Raw genomic sequence first — 21,468 nt, forward strand, 5'->3', positions numbered from 1 at the left:
ACTCTTTTGAGCCAAAGCCAAGTAACTAAATAAGAACCATCACTGAAACTTCCTGCATTTAAAATAGAATGTCATTAGTGTTTATTTTTTGTTTATACTATTGGAACTATTGTCATTGAAAAACTTTTCAAATTATTATTGTCTAGTTATATTACTTAAGAGCTAGAGAGCAGGCATAGTGTTTAGGAGCACTACTGCTTTTCCAGCGGTCCCAGGATCAATTCCTACCACTTGTGTGGTAACGTGGAACTGTGTATCCCTGCAGTTCCATGGAATCAGTTGCTTTCTTCTTGCCCCCAGAGGCACCAGGCACACCAGACATATGTGTAGGCAAAACACCTAAAATAAAATAAAAACTATGTGCCATCATTCCTTTCATTTTGCGTTTTACTGTTATGAATTTTTCCTTAAATACTAGTATTACACAGTACTTCAATGTTCTCTTTATGTTTTCACATCCCTGTTAAGTTGTTAAATGCTTCAATTCATGTTTTAAATATGAATTCATATGAGTTTATGCTTACTTCCTACCTCAAATTAATAACATTAAATATATTTTAGTACTGCCCATTTCCATAGTCACAATCAATTTTTATTACTATACTACCTTCTTTAATAGGATTAACCCCAAATAGTATATACCTAACAGAACTGTAGGATTTTGAGACCACATTGCTATGAAATCATGCAGTATAAACTATCATTATTGGTTCACTGGAGCATCACTTTCCAAAGGCATGGAGACCTTTATTTCCTTCTTTCTACACTGTTTTCTTTGAAGTTAATACCAGTTTAAGTACCATATGCCAACTCTAAGTGATGTTTATTCCTTTAGTATCTGGATTAGTTTTTTAGCTCATAGACAATGAGCTCACACTTTTCATATAATAAGCTTTCTATGACTAATAAACAGAGGTCTATATTAATCATAAAATGATTGGCTCATTAGAGTCCCCGCCCCACCACAGAAGGAGCAAGATGTGACGTCCTCAATGAATAAGGTACCGAGCCACATGGCTATCATAAACAAGGATAATGGGCTAATATAAGTTATAAGAGGTAATAAGAAGCCTGAACTAATGAGCCAATCATTTTATAATTTATATAGACCTCTGTGTGATTTCTTTGGAACTAAACATTTGTGGGAACTGGGCAGGCCAGAAACCCCAACAACACCCTCCACCATAAGAATGTAAATTTTACTGTTGAATTTTCCTATTCTCATTGGCCCACCTCTACTTCCTGTCTGGTTGTTCCTCATCGACTTCCTGTCTGGCTATTGGCCAATCAGCATTTATTTAAAATATAATTGACAGAATACAAGCTCTGAACGTGATTTTAACAAGCAAATCTAACAAAGTACAATATAGGTTATGGTTGTATGTTATAGATGAAAATAATGAATACCCACCAATATATTAACAATAAGAGAACAAAGGAAAAAATATAGTTCCTTAATATTGTTATTTCTGGCTCATATACATTAAACTTGATAATTTTATCTCCTCTTTTTTATTTTATTTTGTACTTATCTTAAGAACTGTCAACAATCAGGACATTTACCTCAATTTCCTGTATGCTATAAAAATATGCAAATAACAGACATTATATGTTGAGTCACACTAAGCAACATGTTTGATAACAGAGTGAATGCTGCTTATTAACAAATATAGTAATATAATTTTGACAAGTGAATTATGTAAGAAATGCTGAAAGCTCCTGGGCTTGAAAGCTGTACTGTCTTTGAATGTAGTATATGAATAAAATGTACACTGAAAAAATAAAAAAATTTATATGTCATTTACCAAATTCCTAACTAATCAGAGAGTCAAGTTAATTGATTAAATTCTTCTGATCTTCATTTTTCTGACATAATGAATGGGAAGTAGTGAAAATTTCTAGGCTGCATATAAATTTGTAATGGAAACATTATAAAAACCTTACTCTAATATTTTGACAGTTTCATAGTATTTTTTAAAACCATAAAAGATAGGACAATGTCTCCCCATCCCCAATTCACCTTCCTGTCTTTTAAAAATCTTTTACTCATTTTTCTGTTAATAGTTATAGTAACATAATTATAATTGATCATTAGTCAAGAATTGTGAATCTATCAGCCGTTCAATCATATCACCTCTATGGAAGAGAAAAAACTAGAACTAACAGTTGTGAAATGAAATCGTCTTAATCATTCAGCTGTAGAAGACTCTTAATTTAGCTCTCCCATAAAAGAGTTATCATGGAGCAAAGGCACAGAATGGAGAGGAACTGGGAAAATAGATCTCCCAAGGTGCTTGCTTCATTTCACAGACACACCCATTGAGGACTTAACTCATTTAGATTGCTCAGTTTTTAGCATGTGGAAAACAAAACACAGTACCCCCTTTCAAGATTAATTCCTCCTTTACACATTTCTCCCTTTTACATATTAGTGGTGGGAACTCACAGTGTTGATAACCTTCCTAAAATATTTTTCTCAGCCTCAGTATCAACCATGCTCAGAGACTGGAGAGTTAGTCCAGCCTCTGAGTATGCTGAAACTTAGGCCGATTCTAGAGAGTTCAGTCTTCCACTGAACAATTCTTCTATTCTGGAGTTGCTGAGAATTCAATTGCAGACATGTTACATACTTGATCTATGATCAGTTCCTGTTTTCCTCTGCCCCTAATCACTATATTCTGCAGATATCCCAATTAATACACTGCACAAAACTGTTCATCTCAATTTTTTTCCAGAGAATACGATCTAAACTCAACATGCCTACATGATATTGACAATAAAAATAAGCTGGGTAGCATTCTTGGTTGAAACCATTTTGGTAGCAAATATGTACATTGAATTATCATACAGAAAATCCTACCCAAAGTAAAAAATGATCACATATTTAGCTACCTCCTTTAAAAATACAATAAGAAGTTTCGCTGTGGTATGGACTGACAGAGAGTCTTATAATGTAAGGACAAAAAAATTAATAAGAGGAAAATAATCTAACAACTCAAATGCAAGTTACTTTTTCTGTAAGAGTCATAACAGAAGTGACATGTACTGTATGGTCACAGGCAAAATGAAATTTCCTGAATTGAAATGTAAAATGGCCCATTTAGATTTAAACTCCTAATTCCTAAAAGTTTCAGTTTAATTATAATTCAGATTAAATAGCTATAGTTTTATTTCATTTGAGATGAATTATTTCATCCTAATCTAGAAGTTAAGTCAAAAATAGCATTCTCCTAATTTTTTTAACAAATTAAGCATATTATTACATAAATGTTAGTTATTGATGTTTTGAAAATGAAATCAGATATTAAATATATCAAACTTAAAGATTAATTTGCTAGTTAAAATCAGAGTCATAACTAGAATTGAATATATATATATATATATATATATCAGCTAGAGAGAGTGTTCAAAAGTTAAGAACACTTACTGCTTTTATAGAGAATACAAATGCAGTTTCCAGTACCCATGTCGTTTGCCATATTACCAGCTTCACAACTCCAGCTCCAAGGCATCTAGTGCTTTCTTCTGGCCACTTTGAGTGCCCCACCCATGATCCCAACTGGAAGAGAGGCATAAGATTAGGGTGGGAAGTATAAATGGTAGAGAGATACTGGAAATACAGCACTCTCATGTTGCTGCGTTATAGTACTAAAATTCTGTGGGCATGTTATCAATCGTTTATTATTTAGAACTGATCTCTATATCTCACTTATTAGAAATAAAAGCCGAGAGCTGACGAGATGGCTCTGTGGTTTAACCTTGTCCTGTTCTTGCAGACAACAAGATTTCAGTTCTCAGAACCCACAACAGGCAGTTCAGGACAAGAATGGACCATGCTGATTACCAACTCTGAGAAAATGAACCTCTAAAGTCTTTAGTCTGTGAAATTGTGTTAAAGATGTTGCAGATCTCCAATCTCTATGGTATCTGAATTAGTCACTCTTCACATTGCTGTCACCAACGGGTTCCCAGGTGTCCAACGGGATTTTCCCAGCTGGATCCGTGGGCAGCAGAGGAAAGGGTTCCTGAACTGGCTTTCTCCCATAGACACACTGATGAATATCTTACATATCACCATAGAACCTTCATCTGGCGAGGGATGGAGATAGAGAGAGAGACCCACATTGGAGCACTGGACTGAGTTGCCAAAGTCCAGATGAGCAGCAGAAGGAGGGAGAATATAAGAAAGGAAGGCAGGACCGCTAGGGGTGCGTCCACCCACGGAGACTGTGGAACTGATTTAGTGGGTGCTCAGCAAGGCCGGCTGGACTGGGTCTGAACGAGCATGTGATCAAACCGGACTCTCTGAATGTGGCTGAAAATGAGCAGACTGAGAAGCCAATGATAATGACACTGGATTTTGATTCTACTACATGTACTGGCTTTTTAGGAGCCTAGTCTGTTTGGATGCTCACCTTCTTAGGATAGAGGTGGGACCTTGGACTTCCCACAAGGCAGGGCACCCTGACTTCTCTTAGGACTGGAGAGTGAGAGGGAGGGGGAGTGGGGGAGTGGGAAGAAAATGGGAGAATGGGAGGAGGTGAAATAAATAATTAAATAAATTTTAAAAAATGAAAGTTAGCTCACATTTGAGGGGGGAAAAGAAGTTATGGTGTAAGAATAGGAGCAACTTGTTACGTTGCATCAGCACTCAAAAAGAGATTGTTTCCTCCTTTCTTAAAAATAATATGCTCAGAGAATGATGATGCCAACATTTTGGGTGGAATTTTGTACCTTAATTAAACTTATCTAGAAACTCCCACTGAGAGATAACCATGTATTTGTTGCAGAGTCATTCTATATCCTACCTCCTTCATCACTCTTCTGTTTTCCTCTGTATCCCTAACCCTTCTTTTATTTTTCTTTGTGGTAGAGGCAAATCGGCTCAGCCCTGGGTTGTTCTTCCTTAAAATTGAGTACCCAGTCACAGGCCCTCACCTTACGCTTAGAAGAGGAATGAGTCATGCAAACCAATGCTGTCTTTATTACAATGGAAAATAGCTAGTGTTTCAGTTAGCAAGCAGTTTGCTCACTTGACATAAACGCTTCTAACTGTGGAAAACACATGGCTTGGGGACCATGAATCTTTAATGGGTTTGGATTCTAAAGGCCCTGGTATAAAAATAGCCCTAGGAACTGTGCAGTGATGTTGATTATACATTATATTTTGCCACGCATGGCAAGGATAATATGTCTCTATGAATTCCATTTCTATTTCTCATTATCTGTATCCTACACCATTAACTTTTAATGAATGTGCCTTTTATTTGCTGTTCCAACATTGTTTTTCTTCTTCAAATGCTTATGCATTTTTAAAGAAAGAAAACGTATTTTTCTTCTGATACGATATTGTTGTTTCCAGCTCTTCTATTTACTGTTCAGTTTACTGTATTTGAAACTATAATGGTTGACTCACTATGAGACGTTTGGAGACCTTGCCTCCATCTTATCATAACCTTAGCAGGCCAAAGTCAAGGTATGTTTCTGTGCTTGACCCTCTTCCATTTCACTATTTAATTTTATTCCACTTTTTTCAACTTCATTTTTGTTGCTTCCCTCTACAACATCTGGGCAGGAAAAACCAAGATATAAATTTCCTGGTACCCCCATAATTTGGGAGCAGGGGGTAGTGGGTAGAAGGAAGGGAGAATGGGGGTTGAGGAGAACTTGAGGAAATGGGATAGTCAAGATGGATGAAGGACAGTTATTAGAACAAGGAAAGAGATATCATGATTGAGGGAGCTATTATGGAGTTAGCAAGAAACCTGGCTCTAGAAAAATGCCCAAGAACCCACAGGGATGACCCCAGCTAAGACCCTAAGCTATAGAGGAGAGGCTTCATGAAATTCTATTCTCTTTGGATGTAAATGTTACTCAACAAAGAAGTAGTAGGGACGGCCTTGGATTTCCACAGGGAGGGGTGCATGGCACTCTCCTAGGGTTGGAGGGGTTGGGTTAAGGTCTGTGGAGGGAGAGGGAGGGGACTGTGAGGAGGGGAGGGAATGTGAATTTGGACTGGTATTTTTTTAAGTAATAATAAAAAAGAAAGAAAAAAATCCTGGTACTCCAAGAATTCATCAGGAAGATGTTTCTGTTGATGCTATACACTAAACATTATTCTCTGTTGCAATGTTATTTCACAATATGACATGACACAAGGGCTATATTTGAAGGGCAGAGGTCATGTCAGCTGATCATTACCCCAAGGTAGAGAGTGACTTCTTTGAAGTAGCAAAGCATAGGACTGAAGCTTCATAGCCCTGACTTGTGAATAGAGGGCAAGACTGGCTCAAACTTATTATCGTCACCACTGTCAGGGACCACGGGTACTGAAATGAGCATAGGCAAGGACATTCACATTTATATAACTTCTCTTTTTTCTAGTTAAATGAAATGATAGTGCTTAATTATTAAAAAGCTAGCACTTGAATCCCTGAAGTTAGATGACACTGACTAGCCTATGAGGTTACCTCTCACATCTCAGTTTTGCCTTGTGAATACAAATTTTGCATATCAAAGAATTCTCCTGCCGTGTGCTTTGGATCCAGAGAATTTGAGTTCAGAGTTTCATCATTTGCTTTCTAGCCTGGGATCTCATTTTTTTCTTTTAAAATACAGTTATTATTTTTTCTTCAGCTCAGTGTAATAAATATTCTGAGAATTTTGTTTTATACCATCAAGAATTAAAAATACCCGACTCATTTATATGTGTGTGAATTAGATAAAGCATCCAAATCAAGATTCTAATTCACCACAAATGGAAGCCATTGAGACTTGAATTTTAATATTCAGAGTGAGAAAGAGAGAGAGAGAGGGAATGAAAATAGTTATTTTGCATACAGAAAGAATGAATAAAATAAACTGTCTTTACCTCTGTAATTTAAAGAGAGAATTGTCTATCTGCTTAAAGTCTGTGGGTTTACTCATAGAAACCATTTGGAGAAGCTACATATTTGAATTTTTGTTTATTTTTTCTTTGCATTTTTATAAATGTGTATATGTGTGTACATGAGCACAAATGTGTAAGGATGAGTGTCCATATTCATGTGCATACACAAATGGAGACCAGAAGTTCACACACAATGTCTTCCTTCATTGTTCAATCACATGTACTGAGACAAGCTTATACCCAGAACCCACCTATTCAACTAGTCAAAAAGCCAACTTACCCAGGGATTCAGCCCTCCAGCTCCTGAGTACTGGGATCCCAGGCTTGGGGCCTGTTATAAGGAGGCCACTTGTTCATTTCCCAGCTGCCCAGACTTCCAAATAATCACAGAGAAATCATGTTTTTAAATCACTGCTTGGCCTATTAGCCCTAGTTTCTTATTTGCTAACTTTTACATTTTATTTAACCCATCTTCATTAATCTGTGTGTTGCCGCAAGGTTGTGGCTTACTAGGTAAAGTTTCAGTATTTGTCTCTGGTGTGCCTACATGGCTTCTCCCTGACTCTGCCTCCTTTCTTTGAGCATTCGGTTTAATTTTCACTGCCTACAGAAGTTCTGCCTTGAGCAAGTCTAAGACAGCTTCTTTATTAACGAATGGTATCAACAGCATACAGAGGGGAGTCCAACATCACCTCCAATATTCAGTTTAAATAAATGTTTTAACTTTAGCATAGTAAAATTACATATAAACAGTTATAAAGCAAGAACTACAGTTACAATATGTATATCTATTTTATCTCTTATTATGAATAAGGAAAACTATATCTAGCCTTCAACTCTATCAAAGACTCCAAAAGTATACAATATTACCTAAGTTAACAGGAAGTTCATTGTAAGCAACTTCCAAAACTCTAGAATTGACAGAGACATCTCGCTGACTGGACACCCACCCCAAGTTCTTCTGTACCATTAGGGCATTCATCTTCAGCCTACAGGTCCATAGTATCCATGAATAAAGAAATTTCCATGAATAAAGAAATTTCAAAGACAGTTCCACCAATATTGGCAGTTTATCCGTCACTTTCTTTTCTGTACTGCAGAATATCTAGCAGATTCATATGAAGCATCAATTCATATGATCACATGATTTTTAAGCATATTCATGTGATTTATACATTTACCAACTTGCTTATGTTAAGCAATCTATGTATTTAAGGGATAAATCCAATTTGTAATGTTGTGTAATTTTTTCATTTGAGCTTTATATTTACTATATTGAGCCTTTTAGAGTCTATGTTCATCAGGAATATTGGTTTGAAGCTTTAATTGTTGTTTTTGCTTCTTATGATTTTGTTATTAGATTGATACTGGCTTCATCAAAGCAGTTTAGGAATGCTCTTATTGTTTCTCTTTCTTTTATAGAAGAAGAAGAATTAGCTATAGATATTCTTTGAAAATATGGTAGAATTCTCTTTCAATATCTTCATGCTTTATGGCTCTGTATAGGTTGTTGAATTCTTGTACATTTAATTTTTATGGTTTGGCTGAATTTACAAATCCATTCATTACTTTTTATGTTTTACAAGTAAATTGTGTTCAGCTTTTAAAAATATTCTCTATACTTTTCAGAATTACTTTAGTGTCTGTTGTTATGTGTCCAAGTTTTGTTCCTTTTCTTTTTTATTTATTTATAAAAGTTTATTAATTTACAAAAGTTTCCATATCCGTCCCTCCTCCCAACACCCTCCCAATCCCCCCACTCCCTCTCCTCCTTCCTCTCCATCCCTAAGAGCAGTCAGGGTTTCCTGCCCTGTGGGAAGTTCAAGTTCCTCCCCCCTCCCTCCAGGTCCAGGAAGGTGAGCATCCAAACAGACTGGATCCCAAAAATCCAGTATATGCAGAGGAAACAAGTCCCAGTATCATTGTCAGTGGCTTTTCAGAAAGACCCCATGCCAGTCACATTCAGAGAATCCAGCCACATTCAGAGAATCTGGTTGAAACACGAGCTTGTTCAGTCCCAGTCCAACTGGCCTTGGTGAACTCTCATTAGATCAGTCCCCTTGTATCAGTGGGTGAACGCACTCCTCACGGTCCTGCCTTTCTTGTTCATGTTCTCCCTCCTTCTGCTCCTCAATTTAGACCTTGAGGGCTCAGTCCAGTGCTCCAATGTTGGTCTCTGTCTCAATCTCCATCCATCAACGGGTGAAGGTTCTCTCTGGTCTTGCCTTCTTTGTTCACGTTCTCTTTCCTTCTGCTTCTCGATTGGACCTAGGGAGTTAAGTCCAGTGTTCCAATGGGGGTCTCTGTCTCAATCTCCATGCATCGCCAGATGAAGGTTCTATGGTGATATGCAAAATATTCATCAGTATGGCTATGGGCCAAGGGCGGTTCAGGCACCCTCTGCTCTGTCCAGAGAACAATCTGGGTATCTCTCCTTGGACCTGGGATCCCCTTTATAATCAAGTCTCTTGTAAACCCTAAAACGACTCCCTTAGTTGAGATATATACTTCCCTGATCCCATATCCATCTTTCCTCCCTCCCCCCAATCCCAATCCTCCAAGCTTTCCCCATTCCTCCCTTACTCCCTTCTTTCTAACCCTCTCCCCTTCCAACAATCCCCTCACCTCTCCATGCACCCGAGGTTGCCTGGCACTCTTGTCTACTTCCAATCTCCAGGAGGATAACTACATGGTTTTCTTCAGGTTCACCTTCTTATTTAGCTTCTCTAGGATCACGAATAATAGGCTCAAAGATCTTTAATTATGACTGGAATCCACTTATGAGTGAATACATACCATATTCCTCTTTTTGGGTCTGGGTTACCTCACTCAGTAAAGTAGGTTTTTTTGGTCCTGTTAACTTAGGTTTTGTGCTGTAGGAAATCCTACAGCCATTAGCCTTTAAGTTACCCACCCACAGGGCATGTCCTCTTATACGATTTACGCCAATGTAAAGTGTGTGTCTGGTCTCTTTTCCAGCTGCAGGATTTGGTTGCTGTTCTCCATTCCAGCAGAGGATTCTGATCAGTGAGTCTACCTTTAAATATAAATAACCATCTATTATTCTCAATTCAGAACTAGTGTGGGATTTTTGAAGTGTCTTTCTTCCATCTTGTTTTTGAGTTTTGATTATTAGGGCCAACCATCTGTTAATGCTGATTTTCTTTTCAAAGAACCACCACTTATAGTCATAATAATATTCTGCTATTTGCATAGATCACTGGCCTGTCCAGTAGTCATTATAGAGGATTCATCTAGCACCAATGGGAGCACATGCAGTGGCCAACAGTCAGACATTGTACAGAGAGACTAAATTGGAGGTCTCCATTGGGTTTCTCCTCTCAGTGATAGAGGAAGAAGAGCGAGAGAAGAGGGGGAGTAGAGGGGGAAGAAAAACTGTAGGAGTGAGAGCAATAAGGAATACCAGGGTAACATAGACCAATAAAACAATTAAGCAGTGATCCTATGGTCTAACAAAGACTCAAGTAGCAAGCAGTCAGCCTGCATGAGTCTGAATCAAGATCCCTGTGTATATGTTGTAGCAGTTAGCTTGGAGTTTCTGTGAGAACCCAAATAGCAGCAGTGGGTATATCTCAGACTCTTTATCTTGAGACCTTCCCTGTTCTATTACGTTACCTCTCAAGCCTCTATATGAGATATTTTGTTTTATCAACTATTTATTTGTTTATATTACTTATTTATTTATTTTATATCCCAACTATGGTTTCCTCTCTCTCCACTCCTCCCAATCTGTCTTGACACCTCTGCTCTGCCCCACATCCCAATCCATTCTTTCTGTTTTTTCTGTTCAGAAAGAAGCAGACATCCCATATGTATTAACAAAGCATGGTATATCAACATGCAGTAAGACTAAGCACCACTTCTTGTATTAAGGCTGAACAAGGCAATCCAGTATGAGGACAGTTTCCCAAGAACCAGTCAAAGCTTTAGGGACAGTCCCTGTCCCCATTGTTAGGATTCCGACCAATAGACCAAGGTATAAACTGTCTTATTGTTTCTTGTTTTGGCCTGTTTGGCTGTCATCTCTAGGAGGCCTGCTCTTTTCTGAAGAGAAAACAGAGGACCAAATATGGGATAGAGGGAAGATGGGTAGAGTTAGACTGGTGGAGGAAAGAGAAACTGTGGCTGGCATGTATTTTATGAGAGAAGAATCTATTTTCAAAAAGAAACTGATCTATTTTACTTTTATTTATGTGTTTGTGTTTGTGTGTATTCATTTACAGGTATGTGCTTGTACCCTTAGAGGCCAGAATAACAGAAAGTAGAAAGCTTAGGAACCAAACTCCAGTCCTCTATCAGAGCAGAAATTGCTCTTATCACTAAGTCATTTCTCCTGTCACAAAACTAGATATTTTATCTATTCTTAATATTTTGTTGACAATGAAAACTCTATCACTACTATAAAACAATGAATAATGAAATCATATTGTCATTTGAAGGTAATAGACAACTCAGCTTATGAACATAGTATTTGAATGTTAACATTAAGTATTTGAGAAAGGTAGCCACGTTAAAAATTGAGCTGTATAATAAGAGTATAATGATCAGAAAACTGACAGACTGAGAGTTCTGTCTTGAAGTTTTATTGGGTATTGAGGACAGACTGATCTGAATAAAACAAAGTTAAGGAATGTAAAATTTTAAGGACAGAGAACTTAACAGTTTTATTAAAGAAGTTTAATTTACTAACGCTTTGCTATGGTTTGAGTAGCCAGATCTACTAATAGAGTACTTGTCTGTTTGTTTACTCTTTAAAAACATCTATTAAATCTAAATATTGTTTATCAGTCCAGATTATGCTACAGGTCTTCTCTATCCAATATATAATTGGATATATATTGCAGGTATTCATAGACACTACTGGATAATGGAAAAGGTAAAATAAAGGACTAAAGTAAAAGGACAAAATGATAAATAAGATCATGGAAAAGGAGAGAATGGTGATGTTTACTACCAGTGGATAAAAGTGAATCAAAAATGAACACTTCAGAGATCGAACAGAAGTCCTGTTCACCAATGATAAACAATCATTGGTGTATATAATTAAATTATGTTGAAACAAAAGTTAATTCTGAGGTCAATTTTTTTTGAAAATTTTGAAAAAAGAAGTCATTCATAATAATGGCAGACACTGGGATATAAACCAAGTTTGAAGATTTACAGATATTGAGAAATGAAAATGACAAGATGCAATATTTAAGTTATTTGCTGGAGTGTGTCCCTTTCATCATCCCCAGACTGCACCACAGCAAATTCTACTGATAATATGGCTCTAAAAGATAAGAATAAATATGAGATAAAACATGGGAATCTGAAATAGAGATCCAGCCATGTTTTTCTCCTTGACTAGGATTCTACATTAGAACAGATTGGTCCTTAATGTATGTGGCAACTAACAATGATGCACAGATTGAACCTGGAAAATTCTTTATTGTAGGAAAAGTAAAATGTTCAGAAGGATAAATATAATGTTAGAAGGAAATATTATATTAATAAATATAACCCTGGCTCAAAAAAACAAAGACGATGTATTCTCAAATTTGTAGATTTTAGCTTCTTTTTTAAATAAATGAAACTAGATGAGAAGAAATGTAATTCTAGAAAACTAGAAAAGGATCGTAAGCGTAGAACAAAGGAGACTTTAGGGAAGAGGGTCAGGAAAGACAATTCAGCAGGGGGAAGAAAAATAGAAGAAAAATAAAGGCCGGGGAGAAAGGTCACATCAGAATAAGAAGGAGCAAAGAGTTGAGGGGAAGCAGAAAGAAGGGAATTAACCAAAATAAAGGATAAAAAAATATCATTTGAAAACCTGGAACTTTGTAAGGTTAGTTAAAAAATAAATAAACAAAAGTATTAAATCTATCAGGCAGTACTTAGGAATAAAAGCTTCACTTTGATGCGTTGCATTGCCTCTATCTGATAAAACACAAACACCACTTATAAAAATGCCACTTTTTGTGGTTCTATAAAGTGCTTCAACGTTTTATTTTTATTGTTGTTCTTTTGTTTGTTTTGTTGGAGGTGAGGGTACTTTTTTTAAGTTCACTCTGATGACAGGGAAAAAAATGAGCTTGAGTCACAAAGCAGCAAAGAATTAGTCTCCCTCCCTAAATCAGTTCAATAAGCTTCTGAGATGAGCCATTATTTGGGTTGCTGATATTACATGATGGGTTTGACAAATAACAAGATATTTTTAAATAATTCAGGGAATGACAAAGAGTATTTCATCACTAGCAAGTGACTGACATATTTTCTCCCCAGATTGAACCTCAGAATTGCTGGACAGAGTATTATATCAACAGAGAATCAACTGGCCATCATGTAAGAAAAATGTTAACTCTGTTTCCTTCATTTCCAAGAAAGCTACTATTATTCCATCTCAACCTATAAAATTCCAATCAATGTTTCATACACACAGGACAATTACAAGACGCTGCTTTCAGTACTGGGCAGTTAATTAGATATACACTGTATTTTTCTGAGAAGTAGTAATATAAACTCCAGTGAGTACCAAACATTTCCCTTCTTTACCACCTACCAATATAAAGTTTTATACAATAAAATCTTAAGGAGTAAACTGTAAATAATTCTACAAGTACCAGTAAATACAGAGAGAGTATTTTCTCTGTATTTGGAAAATACAGTAACCATGTAATTATTAGTTTTAGATTAATTTGCACACCAAAGAAGAGACAGAGAATATGCCAAAAGAAGTAATCAGTGTTTTACCCATAGCTATCCTGATGTTGTAAATGAAAAACTTCTGACAAATATCAATGCCCACTGTGTGTACTAAATTTTAAAAATATTTTGATGTATTTATGTTATTTGTGTGGATATTTTGTTTACATGTGTATATGTTTATCACTTCTGTGCTTCATGCCTATGCAGGTAAGAGGAAATCATGAATCTTCCTTTACTGGAATTGGACATGGTTATGAGCCGAATATGGGTTGTGAGACCTGATCTCATGTCCTTTGCAAAAGCATGAGTGCTTTAAACTGCTGAGTTGTACCACCCGGTTCTGCATCACTCTCTACCGGTAAGGTTCGCGCGCCTTCCAACCCTTAGGCATGTTTGGGCAAAGGCTTGTAGATTGAACAAAAGTCACAACAAAAGAGACCTGGTTCATTCGTTAAGAGATAGCCGAATGCCACTTTATTTAACAAAATGCAAGGCTAATGTACCTTGGCCCCAGTAAGGGAACTCCCTCCAAACCAGAGGGGAAACTTGTGCCATATGGGACCTGGCACAGTAGGAGAGACCTTGGTGCGTAATTCTCCTGGGCAGGTGGGAAATTACCATACCAAAGATAGGACAAAGCCCTACAGCTAAATCACCAGGCTGTGGCAGAGATAACGGAAACCTACAGGAAGCTTAGCTGGCTGAGCAGAACTATCCTCAGAGACATACCCCAGGGAGTAAGGGGAGACAGGGCCCAACACTGAGTGAACTCTAAAGTTCCCTTTTTGGCTAACCTTTGACATTCTAAGAGTTCTCATTTAAATTCCTGAATTGAATGATTGAGACATGTAAAAATAATTTCAGAGGTATGCAAATACAGAATACGTAAGTATTTTTAATAGTTCTTTATTTTTTGAAAGTAATTGTTTTTGTTCAATATATTCTGATTATGGTTATCATCATTCCAACTCTCTCCACATACCCCCACCAACTCCACAGCTTCTCTCTCGCTTTAGAAAACAAATAAGTAAACCAGAATAGTAAAAAAAGGAAAATCTTAAGAAACATACACATGAAAAAAATAAAAGCACAAAAGACAAATTCATACACCATAATATATAACAAAATGTCAGTAAGACCAAACATGCAATATGAAACAAAAAGTGTACAAATATCCCATTAAGTTCATTGTGTGTAAGCACTTTACTGTTGAGTGTGGGTCCTACTGTAGCTGGTTTTCTTGGACCATCAACCCCCAAATCATGACATAGGGACTTAGTATTAATTAAGAAAGCTTGGGTTTAGCTTAAGCTCATTTCTAACTTGCTCTTATGACATAAATTAATCAATTTCTCTCAAACAACATACTTCCACTGGTTTGTAGCTTTTACTTCTCCTATATCTCCTGTTCCCTTCTCTTCTCTTCTGGCATCTCTCCCACATCTACATTTTTCATTACCTTCTCTCTGCCCAGAAGATCCTAATAACAACTTATTGTCTAACTATTGGTCACTCAGCTCTTTATTAAACCAATCAGAAGGCATTTGTGAAAGATACATCTTCACAGTGTAAGAAAGGTTTTACTACAACAGTTCTCTTTTATGTCTAAATAAAAAAGAAAGACTTTTAACTCTACAGAGTAAAGCTATATATAACCAGAAGAATTACCAGATGAGAATTATGTTTATGATATTCAGACAATCTGCATTTGGTAAATTCTGAGAAAATACTCCATTATCTATTCTATCTTGGTCAGTCTAACCTTGTGTTCCTAATCAGTTTTTTATTTTAACTTGTATTACCAACCCAAAACTATCTTTAGACTGCAAAACATTATTATAGATAAACAGTTTAAGCTTTTTTTAGTTATTAAAATATTCTTTATTATTTTAAAATAGGGTCTCATTATGTATCCATGCCTGGACTGAAATCCCTTATAGATCACTTTGGTCTAAAAGTCACAGAGATTACTTGCCTATTCTTCCCTAGTGCTAGAATTAATGAAACGCATCATTGTGCCACTCCTGGAATCTGCATCTACTTTTAAGAACTACTAACATAAATCTATATTTTCAAAGTTCATGAAGTTACATGACTACTTTTTCTGTTACAATATTTTATTATATAAACACACAAATCCCCTTATGCAACTTCAGTATGTTTTTCTTATTATTTTGACTCATTTCTTTTTATTTATTTATTTTATTAATTTATAAAAATTTCCACTTCTGCCCATCCTCCCAATACTCTCTCACTCCCCCCACTCCCTCTCCTCCCCCCTCTCCAGTCCTAAGAACAGTCAAAGTTTCCTGCCCTGTGGGAGCTTTTATGTTTTTCAGCCTTATATACTTTCAATTCTTTTGCGAGTTTCTTTTCTGAATTTGGTAAAAAGAATAATTGTAGCTATAACTATCTAGCCATCAACTCCATCAGAGACCTTAGAATTGTAGCAAGCAACTTCCAAAACTGTAGAAATGACAGAAACATCTGGTTTGCTAGACAGTCACCCAAAGTTCCTCTCTAACTTTGGGGCATCTGTTTGTGACCTTCTGGTTTAGAATATCTAAACAATATTCCTGTGAAGTGGAAATTTTAAAAGTTTGATCTACCTTGTCATGACAAAATATGACAGTTTTACTCTTTTGTGTCCTGTTTATACAGTTTATAAAGTATACTGTCAGCATAAGAGGCAAGGGTATATTTTATCCAAATATCTAGCTTTGCCTCAAAGAAATCAAAGTTCATATGGAAATTCTTTAATGTCCATCATCATTTTATGATATATATTGGTGCTGTTAAGAGCAGACCTATATGGCTGTCATGAAAATTCCTAGGTTATTAAATTATCTTAAATGCCATATTCTGTATGTCTCTGAAGTGTTTTAAGATCATGTACAATATATTGGTTTAACTGTGGAACCATATCTAATTTAACTGCAATTTTGATTGTTATAGATGACTTTATTAACCTTTATTATCCCTTCTTTATTAACCATAATATCATTCAGGGATTAGAACTTTACATAACATTCTAAAATGAGGGCCATAGGTACAATACCTTAAACAAGAATAGAAACATTAATATAGTTTGGCAATAAAAATCTTAAATTTGTCTCAACATACAGAAATTCATACTATGTAAAATACTTGAGACTAGTGATTGTTTGTCCTCTCTCCTTTCTGTGACCTCTGGCATCTTTCCAATGCCTTGATTCATCTCATCTCCTCTTCTCTCTTTCTAGAATTCTTGTCTAAGATCTTCCTGCTTAGCTATTGGCCATTCAATTCTTTATTAAACCAATCAAGAGATCCTTGTCAAAGACACATCTTCATGGTGTACAAAAAGATTATTTCACAACAGCCTACATTTTAGTATGATTTGCATGCCCAGTAACACTAGGCAAGCAATTAGAGAAAACACATTTCCCTTTTGCAAGAAGTTGTCAAATGGCAATAGCTTCTTGGTTAGGGATGGAAGCTTTTATACTTCTGCTCAGTGCTTGCACTTCATCTGGCTTTAACTTATGTAGGCCCTGTGCTTGCTTCCACAGTCTCTGTGAGTTCATATGTGTCAATCCTGTTGTGTCTTGCAGAAACTATTTCTTTTGATTCATCTATCTTCTTTGGCTCTCGTATTATTTCTGCCATCTTCTTCATGGCTGCCTAAGACCTAAGTGTACTTTTGGGTATTGAAGATATACTGAGTGTTCCAAAGTTTCTCATTCTTTTCACATTGTACAGTTGTGGGTCTCTAAGTTAGTTTACATCTACTGCAAAATGAAGCTTCTCTGATGATGGCTTGATTGACTCTACCCTAATGTGTCATTCTATTACTAAGTTCCTTTAGCAGAACTATGCCATTTGGTTTTCCTCTAGGCCCACAGCCTGTCAAGTATCAGGTTCTTGGACAGAGGAGCAATGTCAAGAACTTTAATGGTCACTGCTCAAAGTTTCTAAGTAATGAAGCTCAGATAAAATATCCCATGATAGCAATTTATAGGAATAATAATCAAAGTAAGGGACAAAGGAAAGTAATGCTATGAGGTTGACAGAGTAGTGCAAATAAGAACATAGCTTCACTAAGTCCAGATACTGACAATGCATCCTTAGAAACTTAAACCAAACCACTGTGATGAAGAAAATTCATTGAGTGGGACAAGAAAGTCTTTCCATGGCTTCTTTTTACTGTGCACCCTCTTGTACAAATATTTGTTAACTGATCATGATCAGAAGTTATGGAAAGAATATGGTCTCAGCTCCTTACCTGAGCTTTTGACGCTACCAAAGTTTCTATGTATTAGAACCACTTGTGTGCCACATGCTAATACGTTCTTCATCTGAAACCTTTTGAGTTGGGTACCCCACTATACAAATTACACTAAACACCTTTGTCTTTCTTGTTTCTACTAGTATGATCCATTAAGCCTATCTTAAAGTGTTCAACTACTTTCCTAATAGAAATTGTCATAGTTTACATTCCTCCAAACAAAAACATGGTCAATTCTATCACAACAATACCCTAGTCCCTCTTACAAATTCCTGTCTTAATTATTGTTTTATTGCTATAAAGAGACACAATGACCAGAAAAACTCTAATGAAGGATAATATTTGATTGGGTCTGGAATACAGTTCCTAGGTTTAACCCCTGGTAGTCATGGTGGAAAATATGACAACATACAGATAGACATATTAGCAAAGACCTTTTATTATGGACTTCTTTTAGTTGTGTTATTTAAGAACAGCAAGCTTCCTCATTCATGGGAGTACATATGTTGTGTCCTTAAAGGGTGTTACAAGGGGAAATAGTTTTAGTTTATCGCTTAGTCTGGAGTTACCCTTGAGATGGGTTTAAATATAGCAAAAGATCTCCTGCTGCTAGTGACAGCATAGTGTGAGTGAAGATTGTGCTACCTCCTCCTTCAGAAAGGACCACTTATAAAACTCAAGAGAGATAAAAGGACAGCTGATGTAAGTGCATAGGAATTTGTTTCCTTGTCATGTAATTTACTTCTTCCAACTATGTCTTTTCACAACCATTCTCTCAAAGCTGTTGTCACTCTCATTGAGTGACAACTATGATGAAGCCTTGCTATGTCTGCTTTATCAAAGCCCTGGAAGGCACTGATAAAACTTTGAGTGTCTATTCTGTTGCTCTTTGAGGATTAGCTGTTTCAACTTTGTTAGACTCAAACAAGAGACTATAAACTCTGTGCTCATCATTCAATAGCTAGAAATTTTTTTTGGCTGAGAATTATTTTTATTCTGCATTTTATTAAAGTTTTATACAATTCACTACATTTTAATTATAAAAACATTTTAGAGCCATGAAACAATGAGAAAGAAGTATATTTGTATCATGTATACAAATGTCAGCCACACATATGTGTTTGTAACTCAGTAATTGCTAATGCTATTGGGACTTGCTCTATCTGCCTGAGTCCTTAATCACTTTAAATAATACAGACAAGAGGCACAGTTTGGTATAGAAAATACCACAGTTTATCAAAGTGGATGGGGTACCCAAAAGGGATAAAAGTGAACAATATCTGTAAGGGCCATTATGATGTTGTACACATCTGGAAGTTCAAACACAATGTCTACTGTGCCTAGAATGTAAAACTTTTCTGAGAGATATTTTTGTTGTTTGGTTAATTAAAAGGCTCATTTGTGTTGACTTTTTTTTTCTTATAGTAAGGAGTGGATAATATGTCTTTGCCCCTCATCAGAAAGTTTTTTATAATGTTCAGGTATTTGAAAACTGTATTTAGCTAGCTAACAATCCATGGCCTCTGAGAAGTTCCAGAGTTAATATCTCCTCGAAGGCCAGAGATGTGACTGTGGCTTCATTCCTCTGATGAGTAATGACAGTTCTATTGTTCTAGTTTTTGTGTCACAAGTCCTAGATTATGAGGAATGGGTGTATCCTAAAATCCATCAAATGTGCTAGTATCAAAGTAGGCAACTAATATCACTGGATTTACCAACTAGCAAATAACATAATCCAGAAGAGAAGAAAGTTTATTTTTATATTATAGTCAGTGTTGTAGATTTTATTGAAAGAAAAGACTGCACAAAGGTTTCCTTTTAGTATTAAAAGAAAAATCAATAAAACTATATCATCTTTCATACATAAATGAATCTGTTTATAGCATTGAAGATAATGCCTACACAGTTTTAAAGAAAGTACAACAGGAAGGTCAGTCTGAAGATTCAAAAGAAAGTGGTTGTGGTAAAAATAAGTCACAAAGATTTAACACCTAGTTCAACAGTTAATCTTTATTAATGTTGAAATTGAGGTTTGATTAGGTGAGAGCAAGGCTTACAGTGTATTTTAGAGGCTAGAAAACATAAATGCCATGTGCATAATATTCTCAAGATTATAAAATGCTTTCATAGGCATTATTATAATTGTATTACTTGCAAGTATTTATAGTGAGTAAAATAAAAACCAGCCACATTTTGCTGCTTAGAAATATTGTTGGATTTAACATAATGAAACAATGAGAATATTAGAATTAGTATTTTATGGGTAGAGTTTCTATAAAATACATTTCTTAAGCAGTTTCTTGCTCAATAAAATGAATCAACTCCCTACAAAATTTGGCTTTATAATGTTAGTTTGCATATGAATCTTTACTTAATATGCATTATAAAATTATCAAGTTAACATATGTTGCAGCACACTTATAGTTTTAGAATTTTAATATTCATGAGATTGTATAGATAAATATAAACTGTACGTTTAATCATATAAATGCAGTTTTTCTTTCTTTTTTTTACAGTATATGTGTACTATATAATTAAGTGCATAGAAAGGAAAAATTTTTAGCCATAATTTATCTAGACACACATAACTTGTTTTCTTTAAGCTATTAGGATTAACCCTGAGAATGGCTATGGGCAGAATCCTGAATAGAAAGGTCAATTATGAGACAGAGACAAATATAAAAACACTTATAAATAGATTATATTAAGATCAAGCTCTCTCATTTTAGTCTTCTGGGCTTTATTCCCTAGAAGATTTCTCAGGTTGTGTTAATTCAGTGCTATAAAAACAGAAGAATCTCACCAAATTAGGATGATACTTCAGCCTCATCAATAGACATTCTGCCTTAGAAATAATAACCAACGGTACTTTGTGGGCAGACAGGAATATTCTGACAATTTAAGACTCTTGTTTTAGGTACTTATAATCATTCTGCATAGGTCCAAACTATGTTCCTTTGCATAAAGTTAGGATTTAACAACACTGATTGCAGAAAGCCTACAAACTCATGGAAATTGAACAATGCTCAACTGAATCACCTCTGGGTCAAGGAAGAAATAAAGAAAGAAATTAAGGACTTCCTAGAATTTAACAAAAAACGAATGCACATCAAACATAAACCTTTGGGACACTATTAAAGCAATCCTAAGAGGTTTTAGGTTTTAATCCTAAGAATTTATAGCACTAAAGGCCTACATAAAGAAAGTAGGAAAATCTCACACTTTGTGACTTAACAACTTTCCCAAAAGCTCTAGAACAAAAAGAAGCAATCTCACTCAGGAGGAGTCGATGACAGGAAATAATCAAATAGAAGGATAAAATCAATAAAATAGAAACAAAGAAAACTAACTTTATTTATAATGAAAAATAAATTAAAAAGATATAAAATCAAATCCCATTTGACTCATAAGATATTTTCTCTTATTATCTCAGAGGTTAGAGCTGTGTTTGGTGTTGACAAAACTTAGAGAAGCTCTTAGGGTAGGAATAATTCCTCCCCACTTTGTCTATGGTTGTCTAATGATTTATATAAAACGATGAGGCACAAGCCAAAACATACATAAATTTACGTGCATGACAGGCTCATCTATTCTTTTCTGGGCTGGA

Source organism: Myodes glareolus, chromosome 6, assembly GCF_982192425.1.
Source record: "Myodes glareolus chromosome 6, mMyoGla1.1, whole genome shotgun sequence".
Lineage (NCBI taxonomy): Eukaryota > Metazoa > Chordata > Mammalia > Rodentia > Cricetidae > Myodes > Myodes glareolus.